Here is a 23,717-nt window from a genome sequence, read left to right on the forward strand (position 1 = left end):
ACCTCACGTTTGCTAAAGAAGTACAAAAAGAGTCACATTTATTTTCCAAGTTCATTTACTCTTTCAAACCAGTTTCATGTACAACACATATTGTTAGCCAACATGATGTGACTGTCAGTGTAACACTTCAAAAACTGCTAGAATTTGACAGTTCAATTGCCAAAGCGCTGGAAACACGGATCGGGCCATTTTGTGGAACCACAACAATTCTCAAAACCTTTTAAAGTGCAAGCGTGTGCCAGGGTGAGGAAAGGGAGAGACTGACAGACAGGCACACAAAAAGCTAACTTTATAAAGGTCTGATGAGCTTGTCCTGAAGCAAGAGGAAGACAAGAAAGGGAGGATATATGAAGGAATGAGGGAGAGAGGGTAATGTCTGTGTGTGTGTGTCTGTGTGTGTGTGCAGAAACTGAATAATTAATAAGTGGACGCAGGGAAGGAATTATGGGATAAGTGGAGAAGGGAAGGCATCGACCCAAATCTCTTTAAATTCCACACAGCTCAAAAAAAAAAAAAAAAAAAAAAAAAAAAAAAAGCAAGCAGATGGTTCAAAACCAAATGCCATTCATATAATATGGGTGTTGCTCTAAAGAGTACACGTGACTGTTCACATTTGACTGAAATGCAATAAGATCCATGCAATAAGATTTCTCCACTGGTTAAGGGCACAAAATCAATTCAACGGGTCATACATTTGTTTCAGTTTTTTAACCATAATTATATTACGCTTTTAAATTTTTCTGTTCTGACGCGTCTTTATGATATTATCTTTTTCCTGCTACTGACTGATCTGTTTTTAAGCGATGCCAGCAAAATGGATGAGCAGGAAACCCTGCAGTGTTTCTGTTCAATGTTTTTGTCATCATTTTGCTTGATAAAACCAAACCCTTCCACCCAGCCATTATTTTTATCCCATTTGTCATCTAAACTGGGGAGGCTGAGGAAAACAAATCAGGAAAAAAGCATGAAATATAGTTTATGGATGATTCCGACCCCCATCTGATGTTTCCCACTCTCGTTTTTTGATTGATATCTGTAATAATATTAATGAAATTGAATGAAATTGAAATGAAATTATGAACTTATCTATTTTATTTTATTTTATTTTATTTTATTTTATTTTATTTTATTTTATTTTATTTTATTTGGGGAGGGAGAACAGTGTTAAAGAATGTGGACAGTTCATCTTCCTTTGGTATTTCTTCCAAAATGACCGAGACTGAAAGGCAAACAGCTTAGGCAAAAGTAAAAAAGTCTGTGGAGGGATTTTATCCTTGGCAGATTGAGGCACCACTAGATGACATGAACTTCACCACACCTGTTATAAGACTATAATATCATGTGGGCCCTAAATTGAAGTCACAGCAAAGTATCTACTTTGAATTTGCAGGGCTCGGATGATGCACTTACATCAATTTAAAATCGTGAAGATTTTAATTGGCTTCTCATCGACCCTTTCTCCATCAAAGCTGGAAATTAACTGTTTCTAATTGCTAACGTTCATGATGACTTATGTGATATTCCAGCATGAATACTGATCAAGCAGTGTGGAATCAAATTGGATGGCTGAGCAGACAGAAATACAAATAGTTGCAGTCAGATAGAGAGATAGAGAGAAAGGCAAAGTCCGATAGAATGACTGATGGCCAAACACACATACACACACAGAGTTTTAATGATCACCGTGTGCTGTTCTACCCCGAATGTCCTCAGGAGGGCATTGTTGTAAAAATCTATATCCTCACATTGATGGGAGGCACTGTGTTGAACGTTAGTGCTGCAGGTGAAACATGCATGGCTACCTGTGGTCTGTGGCATGTGTCTGCAGAAGCTAAACGTGGAAGTGGAAAAAAAGCCTAGAAGAATCATGATGAGATTTGTTGAAGTGTACAGCAATTATCACATCTCTGTCTGCACATATCTGCATCTGTGAGAGGAGATCCCAAAGCTCATAGACTATTCTGTTTGACCATAATGTCACAAGCATACTGATGTGTACTGTAATCCTTGAGTGGCTCAATATTTTTTCTGTAAAAGTAAATGCACTTGATAAATCGCTGGAATGAAAAATGCTTTGCAAACTGGCTTTGGGAATTGGGGATGCGGATCATGCACACAGAGAAATAGCTATAATATCTTATTCATGAGTGCGATTGTGGCGCCTACAGCCTCACGGAATGATTTGAGCAAGCCTATAACATACACAGAGCCTCTTTTGTTCCTCTCGATTGACTTAAAAGCACGCGGGCTACATAGAGGCCGCTTCCCCTGCCTAATCACTTCATTTGATGTTATGTTTCTTTTTTTTTTTTTCCCCTCACCCCCCGCCTCTCTTTCTCCTCATCATATCTCTGTTCCCTGTTGCTTGCTGAGAAAATTAGCCCTTGTTTTGATCTGGTGCTATGATTGATATTTCTTGTGTGATCTCGGTTAAGCAGGCGCCCGTCAGGGTAGCCCTCTGTCTCCGCTGACATTTGGAGCAGCAGTCATTAGTTATGCACTTGATCAGGTCCGCCAACACGAACACCCCCACTCCTCTCCCCAGTCTACCTGTTCCGTGGATGGCAGTTTCAAACAAGGGGCTCTAATGTTATTCCACTTGCCTCATTGCCTTCGCTTGTATGCTCCGGCGAGCACAAAACCACCCACTGCCCCTGTGAATTGTCAAAATTAGCGAGGGGCAAATTGAGGCGGTGTATTTTGCCTGGTGTAAAATGTTTTATTCAGGGGGGCTGTGACAACCTTTCAACAGCTTTTCTCTTCATTTGGAGGGAGCAAAAAATTTATATATTCTCTAAGGGCACTATGCTCCGGGATAAAAGTTAAATAATAATACTGTTTTTGATTTGTGTGGTTTGATTTTTTTCCCTCCAAAGACAACGATGCAAGAGGTAAGACGATGCCATTTGAGTCTTTCAAACGTGTGCTCTTGAAAATTGTTCTGCTGAAAAAATAAAACAGTGTGAATTAACGTTGTATTATAAATGCCTGGTGAATTATTAGAGCTCCTCTTAAAATGAAAACCTGTGAATTCTATGTGACCTTGGTGGGGGAGCTTGCTGTCTGGCTTTCTCGACAGTTCACCTTGATACAGACAGCACAGAATGAATGCACCAAAAGCACTACAGACACTTGGCACTGGCTTCTTAACTTAACTAGAGGGAATTATTTTGGTTCGCCAAGCCTCAGTGATATGTTAAAACCTTTAACTACACAAATCATCCGCCCAATTAAGCCCATTTGGAGATGAGATAGGTAGCTTTGATCAGCTCTACAAAAGGGACTCATTTGGAGAACAAGGTCACAGTGAGTCATTTCCCTAATGTTCTGTGAGGAATTAGAAACCGCATAACTGGCTGGTAAAGGTCCTGATCCACGACATGTCTTGTATTATCTCTCATCCTACCAACAGTGAGCTGTATCATTTGTTCAGAGATCTGAGTTTAGTGTTGGTCAAAATGCTGCTGCTTTTAGATATTATTCGCTGGTGGATCATTTTTAAGATTAGTCAGCAAAAAGAGCATCTGCAAACCCAAGCTTCAGTATGAGCATTTATGTGAATATAATCATTAACAGGGAGTCCAAAGATGACATTTTTCAATCAAAATGGTTACTGTTTGGAATGCTGCTTTAATTGTGCTGATTTTTTAACGAGCTGGCACACAGAGTCAAGGTAATTATTTTATGTTTTGTTATTATATGAGTAACACTGAAATTATGTGTTATGCTGTTAGAGTTTATGATACAAAAATTAAACTCATCATTTATTAAAAAGTTGCCATGTTGCTTTGATGCTCATTTTTTGTTGAAGTATGTGTGCCTCTCTGTATTTATTTAATTTTTTAAAAACTTTTTGTCTTAGTAGAGCATTCCTCTAATTATTTTCTTTACAAAGCTGCTGATTTATCTAACCAGCCTAGACAGTTTCTATGATCAAAAGCTCAATGTACATTTTCACAGTGAAGTTCATCTTGTGTCTTTATGTCAACCTAAACTATAATCCTGTCACCGCTACCCTCATATTACACTTTGAAACTGGCAAGCACATGCACAGTTCACAACCTACTGTCGTAGTAATGTATATTCATCAACGAGTAGCCATTCATCTATTATCCTTTAACTCAGGTACACAGATGAATCTTCCCACCTTAAGTGTATTTAATTATTATAATGACATGCAGTAGGCCTATTGGGGATTGCTGGAGGTGAGCAGGAGGCAAGTTTGGAAGACTGTGAATATCTACTAATTAGCCATATGACTGAAACACTCCAGGGGGAAGGATAGAGCACTACCACAGTATGGTAGATGAATGGCCAGGTGGGGCTTCATCTACAGCTTTGACACCTCTAGTCATAGATCCCATAATCTTACTTAATGTGTGGTTGCAGCACGTCATCCCGTAGAGAATAGGCTCTTTTGTCTTGCGTGATTAAGGGTGGCTATGTACATCTACGACAACAGCTAGGTGCAACATTAGAAATAGATGTGTGACCACTGAAGCTCTGCAGCTTCCCATGTTAGTGCCCCCGAATAGTGAGAGGTAAGGACCAGAGAGGAGACAGATCTAATGCTTGTGAGTCTTTCTCTAGACAGCACTGCCTCCTCCCTGCTGTTTGGGGGAAAGTTTTACAGTTTGCTCTTAAATTTTAATTTGCCACTTCCTGTTGCCAGCAGCTATACCCGGCATATTTTTGGAATCAAAGACCTCTTGTTATCCATTCTAGGTGATCCAATCAGTGCTGGAGAGTAGGTTTTTACACAGAATCAGCTACGTGTAATTAAATTACAAAATAAATGTTATTGTAATCAGATACAGTAACTGAGAAAACTATGTAAGTTCTTAACAGTTACCAATCAAAATATTGGTGATCTCTTCTTTTTAGTAAAAAGCTTATAAGTACTGTATGACATTAATTCTGTTGCTTTGCATCTTTTTGCTGTGCAGAAATGTCTTCTTTTGGTGAATTTCCAGACAACACGGATCAGCAAAGCTGTAGGGACAAACTTGAGTGCAACATCATCAAGGGTAGGATGTCTTACAGAGGGCTGTCTCTACTTCCAGACAGGCTCCAGTCATTTGGCAGTTTGCGCTCAAACTTTGAACGTCGTTTTTGATTCATTTGAATTTGCACCGCCTCTTGTCTGCCAATCAAATCAATGTGCATTGCTCTAAGCAGCCAGTCAGCCATAAGACATGCCTGCATGTCTCATGGCCGACTGGCCATGTCAAGGTGGTTTGTTGTTTGTGATCTACACACTTGTGATTTGTTTTGGTGGATGTGCTTAAAAATCAAAATGTTCTGATTTTGATTCAGGCTATATTGAAGAACTTTTAATAAAAGTTTGACAGTCAGTGTTGAGTTCTGTTGCGAGGTTTACACCGTGTGGTTGAAACTGATATTATTCAAACTTTTCCACTTTATTGCCCAGTTTAAAACGTTTGTTTGAAGAGTAATCAAATTGTTACATTAGTTGTTACATTTTTAACAGAGTAACTAACTAACCTATTTCATTTCAGAAGTAACCTTCCCAACACTGGATACGATTACAAGTGGACAGCACTAAGTACAGGTATGAACAGTGTGCAAGTCATCTTAGAAATTCATTGTGATCCAATCATTCAAACCTCCTTCAGAGGGGGTCACGGACACTGTGCCGAGTGGCATTTGCAGCGTGAATCCTGAGGCATTCCAGTGTGTCCTCAACAACATCTGAAGATGATGTAGTTGGTATGTGGTATATAGGCGTGCCTGATAGTGCGCAGTGTTAGCAGTGTTCAAATTTTAATTCTGTTTGTTTTTGTGGTGAGATGGCGACATCATTGCTAATCAAAAAAAAGAGAAGTTGGGCACAACTGCTTTGTGAACAAATCAGAGATAGGGAACAGGGCCCCATTTCCTGGGAGGCTCTTAAGGCCAAGATGATCGTCCAATCCATCTTACCAAGCCTTTATGGTTACAAGGCATTTCCCAAACCCATCTTAAATGAAAATGCTTGTCGTAGATCTTCAGTCACTCCTGACCATTCTCAGATGGTTAAACATGATTTAACAAACCCAAACAAATGCAGGAGTCAACGTGAGGTGCATGTTTAGTGTGTGCCACTTTGAATTTAGATTGATTTTTGTTGCAATGTCACCTCACACTCCAAGTTTATTTTTCTTTGTGAATGTGCCTTTATGTCATAATTTACTTGCTCAAATGTGAAAAATGACAATAACACAACAGCAAGGGTTCACTGATTACTTTACCATCCACAGGTATTGATCAGCTTTTACAACAACAAAGCCATTGTTGTGCTGTTCAAGTTCTTGGGTGATAATTCCACACACATTCATTTCAAGCACTTGAATGCCTGACTTGTTATGTTAGTTTGGAATAACATTTATGGAACTAACAATTGGATTTCATATGTTGTTAGGGTAAGCAACATTTGTGTGTAATCAAACACTTTGTTTTCAAGCAGTATGGATATGGATATGCTCAAAACAACTTGCTATAGCAAAGAATTGATTTGTGCACATTGTTTGCTGTAGCTTTGCTCGGCTCCAGCTTCTTCAAACTTATCTAACCTCATGCATAAACATGAGAAACATGAGACCTAATCTATTCAATGTGGCTAATCTGAGAACATGTCATTGCTTAACTTCTGTTTAGTACTTTATGTATCTATAATATATAGTATGGCTTACAGACATTCACTGTCAATCAGTTCATTCACCTTTTCCTCCACACAGTATCAGTGAAGTGACGTTAACATGATCTTTGGTTTCTGCTTGGGAAACAGGTAGAAATGTATGAACATTTATGGAATTGCTCTAAAAGAAGATCAATTGTTTTCAGGAAACAAGGCCCAGGATGGCTGGGCACTATTGGGAAGACAGTGACAGCATAGAATATTGAAGTGAGGAGGAATAAGGGATGGGAGGCAGTTAGAGTAAGAAACAGAGAATCAAAGTAATTCCCATGGATCTGAGATCAATCACAAATCAGATTACAAATGGGGATCTGTCTCACCTGTCCATTTGTAATCGGATCACCCAAGATGAATGTTAACACCAAGCGTGAACAGGGCTTAAAAAAGTGTTTTGAGACGGTCTTCTCTGTCGGAGCCACAATTGTTGATTGTGTCATAAATTTCACAGTATTGTGCTTTTACCTCAGCTTTTATTTTTCATAAAACTGCCCTTGGAGAGTGTTTTTTAGTTACATATATGTGCCTTTCCTACACAATTGATTACAGCTTGCATAGTTGATTTCATGATTTCTAACCTTCCAACTGAAACCTTGAGAAAATATTTTTAGATTATACTTCATAAAGACTATCTGAGATGCAGCTGAAGACGGCATAGCAGCTACCATGTACAAACACAAAAGCAGGGCTGAAACAAACTTAGTTTCTCTCTCCCAAGACAACTTGAGTGAGTCATTTCTAGGGGCTGCTTTGACTTGTGTTTGGCCTTGCCTCTGTTCTCTGCCATTTTAAATCCCCCACATATCTTAATAACACTCTCTCTCTCTCCCAAATCCCCTTATTCAATTATGGCAGCCTTTAATACATGTGTCAACATGTTTCATTAGTCCGTCCTCCTCTCCCACCAAAGAGATTAGCTCTCCCTTCTTTCTTTTTATTTACTAAATGCAGAAATATCATTTTCCTCAGGACAGAGGGAGAGAAAGTGTGAAAGAGAGAGTGATTATTTTTGTTCATTACATTTCATTCTAGTCCGCCAGCCAGAGCTCCCTTTTTTTCCTGAAAAGACTATTAAATATGCGGCCTAAAAATTACTTATTCAGCTTTCAATTTCGCTGCAGTCTACATTTAAATGCTTAGAGAACATTAGAGGGAGTGTGGTACTAGAGCGTGATTTTAACTCTTGACTCTCTAAACTCGCCGCCTGGAATGCTTTCATCGCACGGGGGAGTATTCATGAGCTTTATGCTATCGAACAATGCTAAGACTATCGAAATGGGATATGGAGCGAGACGGTTCCATGACAAAAAGTGCGCATGAGTGTGTGCGCATCACAGAAATAGGCTATTAATTCTGTGTGTGTGTCTGTGTTTGTGTGTGTGTGTGTGTATGAGCGCATCAGGACCGCTTTGATGTTCTATGTGGTAAACGGTGGGAGGTCTGCTCCCTCGAGGGTTTGCAGCAGCTATTGTTGATCCATGGAGGATCAAGTGGGAATGTATAGAGGCCATGTATAGGCAGGGACTAGATTAGACTGTACAGTGCATATCTGCTCTGCGGGTTTCTCCCTGTGACACTACAACTGTGGAGAGACAGTAAGCAAGGGCTTGCTGGTCATTATCATTCTACTCCAGTTACACTCATCTCCTGATGGGCCTCTTCTCTACACCCGCCCCTCCTTCCCCTTCCCCTTCTCTATTTCCACATATCCCTGTCTTCATCAGTTTCCCCTCACCGCCTGATTTTCTCTCTCCGGAGAGAGGACAAGAAGAGAGCGTGGGGAGACAGGGAGAACAAGAGAGAGAGAGAGGTGACAGGAATAAGAGAAGAGGGGAGGGGAATGGACAGTGAGAAAGAAGCCGAGAGAGGAGGGGAAGCAAAAAGAGATAAAGAGAGACAGAGGGAGAAGTGGAGAGGAGTTGTATTTCTCTCACATTTGATCAGGCCTCCCCGGCTTTTGTAATCACTGGCCCTTTGGCTATGCTTATAATAGCAAAACGCCTATGGTCGGCCAATACTCAGTGAAATATGTCGCAATCTATATATGCCTCAGCTCCCTTCTTCCTCTCAAGTCGGTCTTTTTGAGTCCTCCCAGCACTCTCTTCTTTCTCTCCTCTTTTTTCCTCTCTCTTCTTGCTTTCTCCCCAAGCCTTTCCAAATCCGCCATTTCCCCATCTTTCATCTTTCTATTCATCCTGACTCCCTTCTTCTCTCCTGGTGTTTCCTTTCTTCCTCAGTCTTTCATGCATTCCTTGGGCATCTTATTTGTTCATCCCTCTTTCCTTCTGTGTCTCCCTCCCTCTTGCCCCTGGTGACCTTAATTACAACATGTAAAACCCTGACCTGGATCCAATTTCCAGGCTCTGACCATGCTGGCCCCAAGATTAATGCCCCCTGGGCCAAATTCAATTAAGCGTCTTTCTAAATACGGACCAAGAAAGTGGGGGAAAAAAGCAAAAAAAAAAAAAAAAAAAAAAAACAATAGGGTCAGCACGCTGGAGCTTGGGAAAAAACAAAACATTGGGGGTAAAGGTTCATGCAATTAAAAAAGAGAGGGAGAGAGGGCAAGAGCTACGTATGACAAATGACTGCTTTCAGCCCACTGGGAACTGAGCTTAGGCCAATGTTGTGTTCAAGGCATTAATGGTATCTATCCATCAATAGATCAATTGCTATTGGCAGATTTGGTTTCCCTGGTAACTCTCGCAGTCAATCACTGTCTCAGAGTATCCGTTATTTAAAATTTATGGCCCTTGCATAGGTATTTTCCAATACTGTGAGCACTTTGCCAGGTGGCCTGACATTATTGATAAAACTACGTTTGTATTTGATACAAATTTACATTATTTCTTCAGAAATGTGAGTGAATTCAGGTCCTGAAGAGACTAAATTTACTGGACACAAATTAATTTTACAGCTTTGAATTAATTTAAAAGAGAAGGAAAGTCTTGTACTACCAAGAAACCAGTGGACACATTCTGATCGGTCCACAGTATTCATTTTTGTGTTTCAGTAGCAAATTTGGTCTTGCATTTATTCTCACTGGGATTCAAAAGGTCATGATGAAACTTGCAGACACCCTGAAAATATCCTAATTTATAACTGTTTAATAGTTTCATGTCTGCCCGTGTAGCTTCTCAACTCGACTACACAACTGAGGTCACTGACAGAGAACCTGAAATCTCATGCTAAGAATTCTGAGGTTATATTGATAGTGACCTAAAGCTTTGAAGTGCATACCAGAGATGTAACTAAATCTCCTTGTTATCACCTGAAAAATATAACTAAGGTCAGACTTTTTCTTTTTCTTGCTGTTGAGGATTCAGAGAAATGAATGAAATTTTACTACTCGCAAACTTAATTACCATGGCACACTTGGTTGATTTTCCCGAAGGACATACAACAGCTTCAAACTACAAAATGCTGCTCTCTGAGTTTAACTAGAACCTATTACCTTTACTTTAAAGTCCATACAATGGTTACTGGTTAATGTCAGAACAGGTTTTTTTTTTAAAACCATTCAAACTTTCACCCTGATGTACATTAAAGATGCACTATGGAAAATTGACGGTTGAATGAGGTAATCAATCGAAGGACCATTTATAGACTCAACTGACAAAGTCGAGGAATAAACGCATTATCTATCATGAGTCAGGTCGACACTGTGAACCACACAGAGTCAACCTTCAAATTTAAAGGAGTACTCCATGTTTTGGGCAAAATACCCTTTTTCCAGCTTACTCAGAATGAGACAAGATGCTCGATGCAATGTTCACATCCAGTGGTTCAGTTCAAATGGGTAACGTTTTGTTAGTGATAATTTCAACCATCCTCTTCTTCAACTTCTCTTTAAACGACTCTTATTTGTACAAAAGAAATTCAAACATATTTATTTCCAATACACATGATAAATTACCTAAGTAAGACAGCTCTGGAGTTGCTCTAAAGTTTTTTTTTTTTTTTTCCCCACTTAGATGGAGCTAGGCTAATGACTCCTATAGGCTTCAAGTCTTTATGCTAAGCTACCCACTGGTGACAATGGTATTGGACATCTTGTCTCAGTCTGGGCAAGTGAAGTAAAGGGTATTTTGCCCAAAATGTTGGAGCATTCTGTTTAGCTTGTTCCACATTTTGTTTTGTTTTTTGTCAGTTGTATCTAAATTGTCCTAAATGCAACTGCAATGCAATTTTACCTTCATGGATCAACTAACTAAACATGTTCCTGGCAGAACCCTCTGATTCTCTCATTCCTGTCTTTTAGTTCTAGCTATTGTATATTCAGGACAAAGACTTGCAGGGAGGCTGCTTTCAGTTCCTATGGCCCAAGGCTCTGGAGTATTCTCCCCCTGGATCTGAGGGAAGCTCAAACAGTAGAAATTTTTAAACATAATCTTAAGAAAAAACAGTTATGCGTCATCTTTTTATGAAAAATGTTATTTGACTTCATTGTAGCTTTTTTTTTTTTTTTGCTTTTGCTTTTGCATTGTATTTTATCGCTTTTTATTTTTTCTACTTTGCATTTTCTTTTTTAATGTGAAGGGCACTGAATTACATTTGTCTGCACAAATTGTTCTATATAAATAAAGGTGATTTATTGTTTCATTCTTTGTGTTTAAGTGTTTTCCCTATTTGCCATTAACATATGATCATTTAAATGATTCATAAGCATAGCAAAGCTGTTTTTTTTTCGATGCCATTGTCCTGAATTTATGTCCACTTTGGGCAATAACATTTCACTCCTCAGCCCCAGTTACTCTTGATATATCAGTGGTAAAAAACAGCTGTAGCCACATAGGTGTATGTGGCTAACAACATTCAGTCCAGTACTCTGATGCCTGTAAAACCTCTCCTTCTGTCTGACTCCACAGAGGAAACCCTGCCACTCTTCTGAACTGCAAATTTTCATACTGAACTAATACAAGGACTGAGTAGAGTGAAACTCGCCATGCTGCATTTGGTATCAAACAGAAACAGAATTTTTTCCCCCCTATAAACTATCCCAGTATGCAACAGATAGGCTTTTAACTATAACTAAAAGGTAAAATCATATAACCCTCACCATTATACATTCACTTATTCTTGATTTTTAATCTAAGTTTATTGATTTATTCATATTATTTCAAGTAATGGATGACTTAGTCTAAGCTAACATAATGGAATTTTCATCTTCCTGTGCAGAAAAGCAAACTCAAATATGACAAAACTCCTTGTTCCTGAATTTAGAATCAAGAATTTGCAGTCAGGGCCCCTTAACTTACCAACCTGTAACAATCTACCCATGGAAACACAAACTCACTTTGTATATTCTTTAAAGACACAACCAAAACGTCATTTTTGTAAACTTGCTTGGAACTAATAATATAATCCCTTTAAGTGACCCAAGAAAACTTTTAAATATAAATATACAAAATCTCTCTGAATGTTCTTCAAAAAGAACAAAGATGTTAAAAATTGCAATTTTCTAAATTTGTCATTCTAATTTTATTGTTGCTTGTTTATTTTTGATGTGGTCTCTTTTTGGTGCCATTTTACTTTACATAATATACTTTGCAACTATATCACTACCACTACTACCACTACCACTACTACTAGTAATAGTAGTAGTGGTAGTAGTAGTAGTAGTAATAGCAGTATTGGTGGTAGTAATGTTGTTCTTTGCACTATTATAATTATTTCTGTGACTACTACTACTACCACTACTGGTGACAGAAGTTTCATAACATTTCAAAAATACATTAAAAATTTGCATAAATTTCCTTTTTTGGGGCCGAGTCCAGCCCAGAAGCCAGTTAGACTCATTCCTGGACCTGCAGCAAGCGAGTGTGTGTGCATCTGTGTGTATGTGTGTGTGTGTCCCTGTCCTAGCGAAGTGGGAGTTTGCTGTTAGTATGACGTGTCCTGTCAGTTTCTCCAAGTGAGGCTGCCAATAGTGAGGCGTGACCAGCCTGGGAAACACAGCACAGGCCTCTGATCAATCTTGGCGGGGAGGGAGGGGGGAGAGGGAGATGGAGGGGGGACGAGGGCTGTCACACACCTCACACCCTGTCATTCGCTTCACCCGAGGGATCCAGTGAAGGTCACAGAGAGTAGCCTCAGTCCAACCTCGTCAATCAGCATTAGCCTCATGACTGTGACTATGTCATTAATAGGGATTATTCGTACACTGTTGACCTACACTGTGGATTCTAATAATTTCTTATGAATATTGCTAACTAGACTGTTACTTTTGAGTTAATTTGATAAACTCTTGTAGAATTGCTTTTGTGTGACTTCAAAGATATCTAACATCTAGCTTTTATGTCTTCTGATTTATCTTCTTCTGTCTCTCCCTACTTTAACTTTTGCTTCACAGAGATGGAAAGTCACTCAAAAAGATTTTTATTGTTAAAGTTCATTACAGCTGTAATTAAGTGCAAATTCGAGCCTAGTTGGATAAGATATTTTCTCTTTGTCATGCACGATGCATTATTACAGGATGGATGGCTTTAATGATTGTACCACTGACATATACACTGTATCCACAGTGGCCTTGTAACCCTGGAAGATCATGCTGGCCTTGTGTCTCTGTGGCCATGGGGTTAAGGGCTGTGTGAAGCAGATTGAGACTGCTACAGAGCCCCATCCATCCTGCCCTGCTGCTGTGTCAGGAGAAATTCTTGCCTGTGTGAGAACTTCTGTCATCCAGGCCTAATGTCTCTGCAGTAACCTCCCAGGCTCTGAGCCAGACAGCCCACCATGACTGGGCTGCTGCACAGGGAGGAGCACCCAGGTCAGTGGGATAATACCACTGACCTGCTCTGGAAACCCCATGGAACATATGTAGAGGTCACTGCAGAAGCTCCAAGGTTCATCACTTATTATTTGGGGGCAATGGGGCTGCCAGGCTGTGCAATCACTTTCTCCCCTTTACACATGGTACTAACATCCGTCTTGTATCTAGACTGTATCTAGATATGATTTTTCTGGATTGCATTTAGTGTCTGCGTTGCAGCCGTCTCCTAAAATTTACGTTCTCATACAGCTAAACTGCACTTTCAATTATGTTTCGAGGGGAATGTATTTTGTTCAGGATTATGTTTGTTTTCTAACGTATCACAAGAGAGTTTGTAATCCCTTAGTGTGAAGTCCACCAGGAGGCAGCCACAGTAGTGGATGGGTCAAACCACGACTGTCACCCAATTGACCCTGATTCAAATCCAGCGCAAAGCAAAACCGGTGTTCGTTTTCAAAAGTTACGTACATTACATTATGTTACTGTAACCAAGTGTTTTTTTAATGTCTAAACTAACTTTTTCCTAACCATAACCAAGTGGTTTTTATGCCTAAACCTAACCTTTTCCTAACCATAACCAAGTGGTTTTTATGCCTAAACCTAACCTTTTCCTAACCATAACCAAGTAGTTTTTTATGCCTAAACCTAACCTTTTCCTAACCATAACCAAGTGTTTTTTTAATGTCTAAATTTAACCTTTTCCTAACCATAACCAAGTGTTTTTTTAATGTCTAAATCTAACCTTTTCCTAACCATAACCAAGTAGTTTTTTATGCCTAAACCTAACCTTTTCCTAACCATAAGCAAATGATTTTCATGTTTATACAACATGATATACAAGATATGTTGATAACAAAAGTATTTGTGATATACCAGAAACAAACATAATCCGAGACAAAATGCATTCATGTTTAAACGCAATTGAGAATTATTATTATTATTGTTATTTTTATTTATTTATTTATTTTGAAACAGTAACCACATGTATTTGCATACATTTCCACCTAGGTTATTACTGAATGTGGATTGGAGATGCACATGCACTTACACTTCTGCTTGATGTGGTCACAAACGCATCCCTGACCACCTCTGCAGGGGGTTTAAGTGATCAGGTCACGATCCATCATCAATGATTTGTGGGTGCATTTACATGTGTGTGTTTACATGGTGGTCAAACGCTATACAGTCACCTGAGATGCTCTGGCTGGGCGATACATTGTTATAATAACTATATTGTGGTATGAGGTTAGATGTTGTCTGCAATTTCGGATATCATGTTATCATGTTAAGTTTTGTCTTTTCCTGGTTTGAAGGCTGTGTTGAAGTAAAGAGATGCAATTTTCTGAACTTGTTAGATTTTTGTAGCTGTTCCATTATCACATCCACATTAATTATGATTTGATGATTTATCAAAAACATCTTACATTTAAGTATCACCAATAGTCATCACTTCAATATTGTTACAATATCAATAGAAGTATTAGGTAAATGATATTGTGATATTTGATTTAGTTCATATAGCCCAGCCCTGCGAGATATGTTCATAGCACGTGTGAAGGAGGTTTTTGAATGTCAGCATCAGCTGGGAAAATGTGCTTGCTCTGGGCATCTCCCACTGAGAATATGTAAATGCATAAATATGAAGCAGGTTGTTGCAGGTGGGTAGGCAGGTGTGTGAGTGTGTGTGTTCAGACTTTCCTTAGATATATTAAGATTTAAATGGAAGTCTCTAAAATTCAGAGGACACAGTCTTAAAATAATTTTGCGTGCCATGCGTTGTGTTGATTTCGTCGTTTTACGAATACGTGTCACTTTTCGTGTCATTTCTTTTCAAGTGCTGAGTCTCATTTTGGGACAAGATATCTCTTACTGTTTTTTCCTTCTTTCTTTGTTTTTTTCCACTTGTTTCCACTGTTCCCATAAAGTAAATGAATATGAATGTAACTCAGCACTATGGTATGAGAATAATAATAAATACTTTAAGTTCTTATGGATCACAAGCAAGCACAGTGTGGTAATCTTTTTAATACCAGTTTGATTGTTCAGAACATGCAGTACATTTTGTTACCTTGAGTTACTGGCGTTTTGTCAATAGACTATTTGATTTTCATATAACTGCAACAATTAATTTATTTTCACCCACACACTTATTCTCTGGCACATTTATCAGCACTTAATACTGAACAAACCACTTTCTTTTGTATTGCTGCCATTATCCCCACTGCTCTAATTTTTTAATAAAACATTGTTTGTTTTGAAAACTGCAGGTACCTCTATTTGTTTTTATCTCTGGCAGCACATCAAGCCATAGCTGCTTCAGTGAGCAGTGATGAGTGTCTGTGTGTCTTTGTGTATGTGAGTATTTACTTGTACATTTGTACATGCATATGTATATCGCTTTTTATAGCTTTAATGGACAAAGTCTGGCACAAATGCAAGCCATGTAAATATAATATAGGCTTTGGATAAAAGCATTCATCAAATAGCAGACTGCATGTGAACAAGGATTCAACCATATACAAATCAAGGCCAAGACTTTTAGTGATGATGTTTGGATTGAAGCTACCAAGCGCTAACATTTTACAGTGATACTCAATATCTTTAAATTTGACCAATTGAATGCCATAAAAACCTCATAAAAAACCTGCAAAAAATTCAATATATCAGTATAATTTAAACCAAATACAGTGACACATCTCCATAAACTGCCCTCGGTGAGTGAGACGGTAATGGCTATATCTTGAGCTGGGCCTAGTCTATTACATTTAGGGTAAGAATCAGATATTTACTTCATTTTCCCTTCAGTATCTCTGAGGAGATCTACTTTAAACCTGCAAAGAGACAATCTCCTGGGGGCTGGTTAATTTGATTCCCAGTATGCATGCCAGCCTCTCCAGTGGGGGTGCAGGGGACTTCATTTGTGGAGAAAAACATCTGCAATCCCAAAGCCAAGGGGCTGGAAATGTTGGCGATTTAGAGCCATTAACTTGCACATTATTTCATTATCGGGCTCGGCACTCTTATTTATTCACGGGTCCCTTAATTGGTTTGTTAATGCTAAAACAGCCTCAGGGCAACAGTTAAGAGCAGTGTGTGAATGCCTTGGAGTCTGTGGGAGCCAGGGAATAGACTAGAAATAGGTTCTGTTTTATACACACATACCCAACGTCCTGCAGAGTGGAAAGTTTAAATGATTTTAGACTGGATCTTGTGGGACAGATAAAAATACGTATACATTGTACTGATGCTGTTAAGGATAAGTTGTGCTGGACTGTGCTGTCACTCAGGGATGTAATGTTAATGATTATGTTTATTTATTTTTGCGTCACTTTGCCTCCAAAATTGCTAGAATAGGTGGCTAACAAGCAATAAGATATGTTGATTTTTTTGCTTCTAACATGCAATTTCTTCACAAAGATCATCAAATTTTCATCTTATCTCATCATCAAGGGATGGGTACTGAAACTCAGTATTAAAGGGGGCCCGGAGCTAAATAATTAAAGACCGTAGTATTGATAAGGTTAGATGTTGCCGTTACTGCTCTCGGTATTTCAGAACTTAAGAAAATAGATTTCCTATTTAGGCTACAGAAACGTTATCTTTGCATCCACTAACTCCATTTCTAATTTAATAATACGATTAAGACATTCGTGTTTTTAAGACTGGCTCTTTCATCAGTACTTTTATACATTTTGCCGTAAGTTAATTGGTGGTTATGCTGCAGGCAGCTTCTTGTCTCTGCTCTGTGTCAGCGGTGGACAGACAGTGAACCAGGTGAATGCAAGATAACGTTACGACAACGATGCTCGCTATTGGAACTACAATAAACCTTCACAGGTAAAAAGCCAAAAAGACTAATTTATTAAAAAGCATATAAACATATGGAAATTAAATATTTTCACCTGCTTTGGCTGCAGTCTCTGATCCACTGCTGCTAACTATGGTTTATACAACTGCAGAGTGCTGGTTAAACTAATAGCAAATTGTCATAAAAACAAGCTTTAATAAAAGCTGTCTGTATGTGGTTAGCTTAGTTTGTAACATATTAAAAAGTGGCAAATTATTGTAAACTCAGCTACAGGCTCAGACAGTTCTTTAGTAATGAAAAACAACAGAAAAGAGTATAAGAACTGGAGCAATCAGGCGTAATGTGAATAAAACCTTTACGATACCCATCCTGAGGCTCATCTCATTTTGTCTTGTTTCATCTCAGTCTGAGTTATTATCACCTACAACCAGTATGAAACATTATTTAAAGAGTAAATATGAGGCTGCCTTCAAAATGCTCTTGTAACTTTGATTTTGTAATATCTTATCTTGGTTAGTACTAATTACCTTTGACATGTAAATTCTTTTAGAATAGCAGCCCAGTGTGTGAGCTTGGCGCCAGCCTCAGCAGATAGAGAGCAGTAGTGACTGAAGCCTGGGGTTTGTCCTTCCGACAGCTGTGAAGGACAGCCTTGGGTTTGGGAGGAGAGTGACATTGATTTTCCCTGGATTGGGTATGTGATGGCTGAGGCCCCAGTGAAGAGCACCTGCCTCTGATGGCTGCCACTGACCACAAAATCCCCCCCTTTTTTCTGTTAAAAACATGGCTTTCCTTACACCCAGACACATATGTGTGCACGTAGACGTCAGCACAAATTCCTGGAAAGCTGAAAGGTGCTTAAATCCTCGAGCGATCGTGTCATTCACTAACATGTCACACGTTCGTGCCTGCACCAAATAGCTTTATTGATTTTGCTGTTTTAAGATGTTTCTTAGGCCTGTCCATTGGGAGGAAACACTGTATTAATTCTGACTATGTGGGGATGGGGGATCAATACAAAGGGGAGGCTAGGCATTGTTTGATTAAACAAGTGTAATCAGCTGCTTTACTTTGAACTGTGATAGCATGGCATCTCCCCGAGGTTATTTACCTTGTGAATTATGTATTTTGTGTTCTTTCATTTATGTAGCCTTTATTTAACTTAGGTAGGTTAGCTGTGATGAGATTAAAATAAATAAATAAATAAATACCAGCGAGCAGGGAAAAAAAATATTTGAAAGTAGTCACTTCATTTTTTATCTCCAAACAGAATATGTATTAACCCTCCACAGAATGCCCGTGGCCTGGTTGGAGACTGTTTTTTATTACCTCTTTACTTTTTGAGAGAGTAATGTACAAGAGAAAAGGAGAGGGAGAGAAGGGTGGCCTGCAATCACTGACATGCATATTCAAGCAGCTCAGTTGTGCGTGATGGAATTCCATTTATTCTCTGAAACTTTTTCTTCTTATCTTCCACTCTCTCTCTATCTCTCTCCCCTTCTCTCTCTCTCTCTTTCTCCCCTTCTCTTCTGAGCCAGACCATTTCAAAACTTTGAAATGGTCTGTTTCTGCAACCTTGCAAGTTTAGATCCTGGCTGCTTAGTAGGGGTCGAGTTGACAGAAAATGCACAGCCATGCCCCGGGCCTGGCGGCATACAGTGTCCGGATCAGGGACAGAATTGATAATGTTCAGATCACCGAAGGGGGATGGATGGGTCCTCTAATGTCAGATTTCCCATTCCTCTGGCATGTCCTATTATCCCTGTGTGCGCTGGTCTTACTGTGACCGTCTGGCTGGGGTAAACAGCCAGCCGAGTTTGGGGCGGGCTGAAGACGGGGATTGGCGTTAAATGGCAGTAGGTGGCGGGAGATGTCACATGGAAGCAGTGAAGAGGCTGCATAAAGATGAGGGGATTATAGTTATGATTCATTGGCTGCAGGCACCAAATGTCTGCCGGGGATAGAGGAAGGTATTCTGCCTTTGTGTTGTGCTGTGGAGGAAAAACAATGAAGTGGTAGAAGTTTTAACGGGTGATAATTAAAAGCTGGCAAATCTGCAACTGAGTGGAACCATTCAACAAGGTTTCTCCTGGGAGGAGCTCTGGAGTTAAGCTGTTTTTTAAAATATGTCTGATTGGCAGCAAATGTAAAAATGGGAGTGTGTATCTAACAGTCAACAGAGATTCTGTTGTATTTAATCAGGGATGCAGAGGAGGAGAAACACACCTAAATAATACACCTTTTTATTTGCAGTGTGCAGGCTGACATCCTTATTAGAGAGACGTCTAAACTGTTATCGCAAAAATTCATTGCCTAAGTCACAGTGGCACAGTGGCAAACAGAGGTAGGTTTGACACAATATTTTTTTTTTTAGATATATGGATGGTTTGCCCTGTGATCACTGAGTCGAGGTGATATTTTACATTTTAATTTTCTATGTGTCACCTGCATGGTGTTAAAGGACAATAGCAGTTTGTTGTAGATTTGACAAGAGGTTTGGTTGCAAATTAATTTATGTATCTCTGTTCGATGCACATGATGCTTTAGCAAACAGTATATCAAGTATTGCTAAGCAACTAGCATTATCCATATATGAGGGTGGACCTCTTAGTAATCCAGATATTTTTTTTTATCATCATTAGAGAAGTCCATTATAGCTCAATTAAAAAAAAAAAAAAACATCTGGCCAACTATGGCCACTTCCTGTAAGTAAGTTTTCTTAATAAGAAGGCACCCACTTAGTCAAATTTTATTATTATTATTATTATTATTATTATTATTGTTATTATTGTTATTGTTATTATTATTTTACCAATCTCCTAAACAATGCTGGCAGGTTTGCACACGTAAAATCAACCATCCAGCAGAAGAGCTGCTATGAATTGTCATTTGGTCAGCAGGGGGCAAATAATTCATTCATTGTCTTGAACAAATGAACCATTTTTTAAAATGATGCCCATTCAAATGAATTGATTGTCTGAAAGAAATTGATAAAAGGACTGTATTTCTACTTTCAAATGTAGGAATGCTTTATAAATACTTGTGTTGGTTCTTTTTATTTTTTGTACAAAAAAAAAAAATAAATAATAATAATAATTAAGAACACAATGGAAAAGATTTTGTTTCTAGTGTTGCCCTCTTGTTTGTTTGTTTTTTTATTATTATTATTGGGGTTAGAGATAAAGATGGAGAAAGAGAAGATATTTCTTCAGTTTAAAGCTGTAGCATACCCACTGAGGATGAGGATGATGATGGGGCTGTGAGGGGGCTGAGAAGAGAGCAGAGCAGCTGAAAAATGCACATCTCTGCATGTCTATATTATGCTTGCTCAACAGATGTTTGATACATTGTTTGTACTGCCTCTCCTCCTCCAGCGCTGCAAGTAAAGGGTTTTACTGCACTTATGACAATGAGCTCTGTGGTCTCCGGCATGAATAAAATGTACCCAAACTTCAGAATGTTTTTTTTGTTGCTGTTCTCTCTGCAGTGGCCTCTGTGTCTCTGCTGGGAAGCACTGCCTGACCCAGTTGATTTCGGCATTTAAAAAGAGTGCCAACTCCGCCTACCCGGTGCACCGCCGGGTAGACAGAGCAGCACACCCAGAGACAGAGAGCCGTCCCTCCCCTCGCAGACTGGAGAGCACACAATGTCGTCTAACCACCTAACGCCTAATGCCTGCAGCTTCATCACCATTAGGGGACGGTTAGGAGCTTGAAATGACCAGCTATGTTTGAATTAATTAACGGTACATAAATAACAATATCAGCACCGTTTGTCCAGGAGCTTATCAGTATTTCAATACTAACCAATCAAAAAGTGGTTCCAATTTAATACCAGTTCTTGATACCCATCCCTATTCATCTGCACTAATTAGCCCCCTTACAGTGTTTTCAGATTAAAGTTCATTAACTGATATTGGCTCCAAGTTAAAGTTTCTGCTAACTGATGCTGACCAAAGGTAACTCAGTGTCATTTAATTAATTTAAAATGTTGGCTAAAGTTTACTGTTTGGGAACCTGAAAATTTAAAGTTAAAATAAATAATATGAAATTATGTCATTTAAGTTTAAATGGTTTATCTTTGGCTGTATTACAGTCAGCACTTTATTTTTATTTGACTTGTTTTTAAAATAAAAATTAGAATAATTTGGTCTTCAGATTTTTTTTTTTTTTAAATCAGTGCACATGTTTAATGTGTAACATGCTGTCAGACTTTTAACTAGAACAAGAAAGAGAGAGCAGATCTACTCCGTTTTAACTAAACTGCATTGGCTCCCTGTGTCTTTTAGGATTGATTTAAAATTCTTTTAGTCATTTACAAGGCTCTTAATGGGTTAGAACCAGCCTACATTACTAAGTCTTTGTCGTTTTATAATCCTTCACGGCCTCTCAGATCTTCCACTGCTGGTTTTTTAAATACAAACTGTCACATAAATAAGAAAATCATCAGCAAAGCCTTCTTTAATTATGCACCAAAATGATGGAATTTCCTCCCCAAGGCTAGAGGAGCTGCAACAGGCTCTGAACATTTTTAAACAACAGCTGAAAACTTATTTATTCAACACTGCTTTTAACAAACTGTCACGCTTCCTTTCTTTTATTCTTTTAATCTGTTCTTTTACATGCTACTTTACATATTTTTTATGTCCTCATTTGTTTTAAATCTTTATGTCTTCCTTTGTTTCAACATATATTACTGATTCTATATCTTCATTTGTTTTTACTGCCTTTACTGTTTGATTTTTCAATTGATTGCTTGGTTATATTGTGTAGTATTTGCGCTTGTTTTTAAGTGCCTGTTTTATACACTTGTTTTTTCCACTATATTGTGAAGCACTTTGAGGTACACCCCCCTGCATGAAAGGATGCTATTATAAATAGAGTCAAATACATTAATGAAATTGTGGTTTAGAAAATCAAATCTTTGTTAAGCCAAAGATTCACACCCTTATCAATCAGACACGGAGATGATTTTGGTGCCCATACTCTCATATTAGACACGGTGACCAGTGGGCTGGACAAACTCCCAAGAAGTGTGATATCTTGTTTAATAACCAAGAGAGCACACTTTTTTGAGTGTACCAGTGGAACTTGCACTTTACCCTGAATTGTTCAGTATCTCTTTGGCCATGAGTAAACAGCTGAGGAGAGAACAGGGAGACAGAGACAGGGAGCGAGAGGTTGAGTCAAAGGAAAGGGGTCGCTGCTCGAGTCTGGGTGGATCACGGACTCTCTCCAAAGCTCTCTCCACAGCGCTAAAGGTCAGAACATTCACTAGCTCCTGCATTCTTTCTCTTCCTTTCTCTCTCATGAACTTTCATGTTATCACTCTTTCTGTGGAAAGTCCTCGCTGGGAGTCCGGCAGCAGAGAAAGGTCAGAGAATGAGGAGAATAAAACTCTGAGGGATAGCCAATACCGAGCATGGATGTTTCCTTGAAATGAGATGTTTGGAGTGTGGTGTGCTGGGGATTATCAGCCTTTGGTGTCGGATGGATTTGTGCTGCAAATGTATGCAGAATCGCATTGAGAATTCCACATCAAAAAATCAGTTCTTGGTCATGATGTTTCCCATTATCACACTTTCTCTGTCAGCACACTTTCTCACTGTGGGGCCAGGTGTCAATAAAGGTCAGACGTTGAGGGGAATAGAACAGAGATAGCAACAGCGATGCTTCTTAAAATGTGGTATTTGGTGTGTGGTGTGATGCAGATTAAAATGCTTTGCTGTAAAATCTATTTGTCATGTAAATGTTTGCAGAATTACATTAAAAAAAAATCTATATCCAACATCAATATCAACATTAAAAAATCCACACACATTTTTCCTTGAAAAGGCACTCCATCAAATATGAATTAAGCTTGGAGAATCATCACAAGAATGTAACATCTCAGGACTTGAACTGTAGTCCTTTTTGAAAAATATATATCATGCCAAACAATGTGAATGTCAGCAGAGTGGTGATGAGAAACTCTGCGCATTCAACGACACTTTCACCTTGAAGTGTTCATGAATGGAAATCTGGACACTTTTTCCCATTTTGATCAACAAACACAATCCCAATAGAATCAACAGTTTTTTTCTCTCTTTTTTTTCCAAACCCAAGCAAAAGGGAGAGCAGAAAAGCGTTACCTTCAGCCCCGGAGTCAGGTCGTCGGGGTCAAAGGTGATCAGAGGTGAGGGTCCAGGACGTGAGCCAGAGGACAGGACAAGGGGTGGGACAGACAGTGGTGAAGGTCACGGAAAAGCACAAAGACATGGCGGCAGGGGGGAAGGAGGAAGAGCAGGAGGCACAACCAAAAGAACGGAAAGATATGATCGGAGGGGATAAGGAGAAGAGAATGATGGGAGGATGCTGCTCAGGGTAACAAAAGAAAATATTAAGGAGAGGTTTTGGGAGGAAATGGAGGGATGCAGTGGGAAAGGAAGGGGAAAAAGCCGAGGA

The 23,717-nt window shown here is 39.0% G+C and overlaps 1 protein-coding gene across 1 annotated transcript in view; it reads right to left on the reverse strand.

The window, feature by feature from the left end:
• nrxn2b (neurexin 2b) overlaps positions 1–23,717 on the reverse strand; it is an 801,338-nt gene that overhangs the window by 568,912 nt on the left and 208,709 nt on the right. The window lies entirely within an intron of this gene.

Source organism: Myripristis murdjan, chromosome 18 (assembly GCF_902150065.1).
Source record: "Myripristis murdjan chromosome 18, fMyrMur1.1, whole genome shotgun sequence".
Lineage (NCBI taxonomy): Eukaryota > Metazoa > Chordata > Actinopteri > Holocentriformes > Holocentridae > Myripristis > Myripristis murdjan.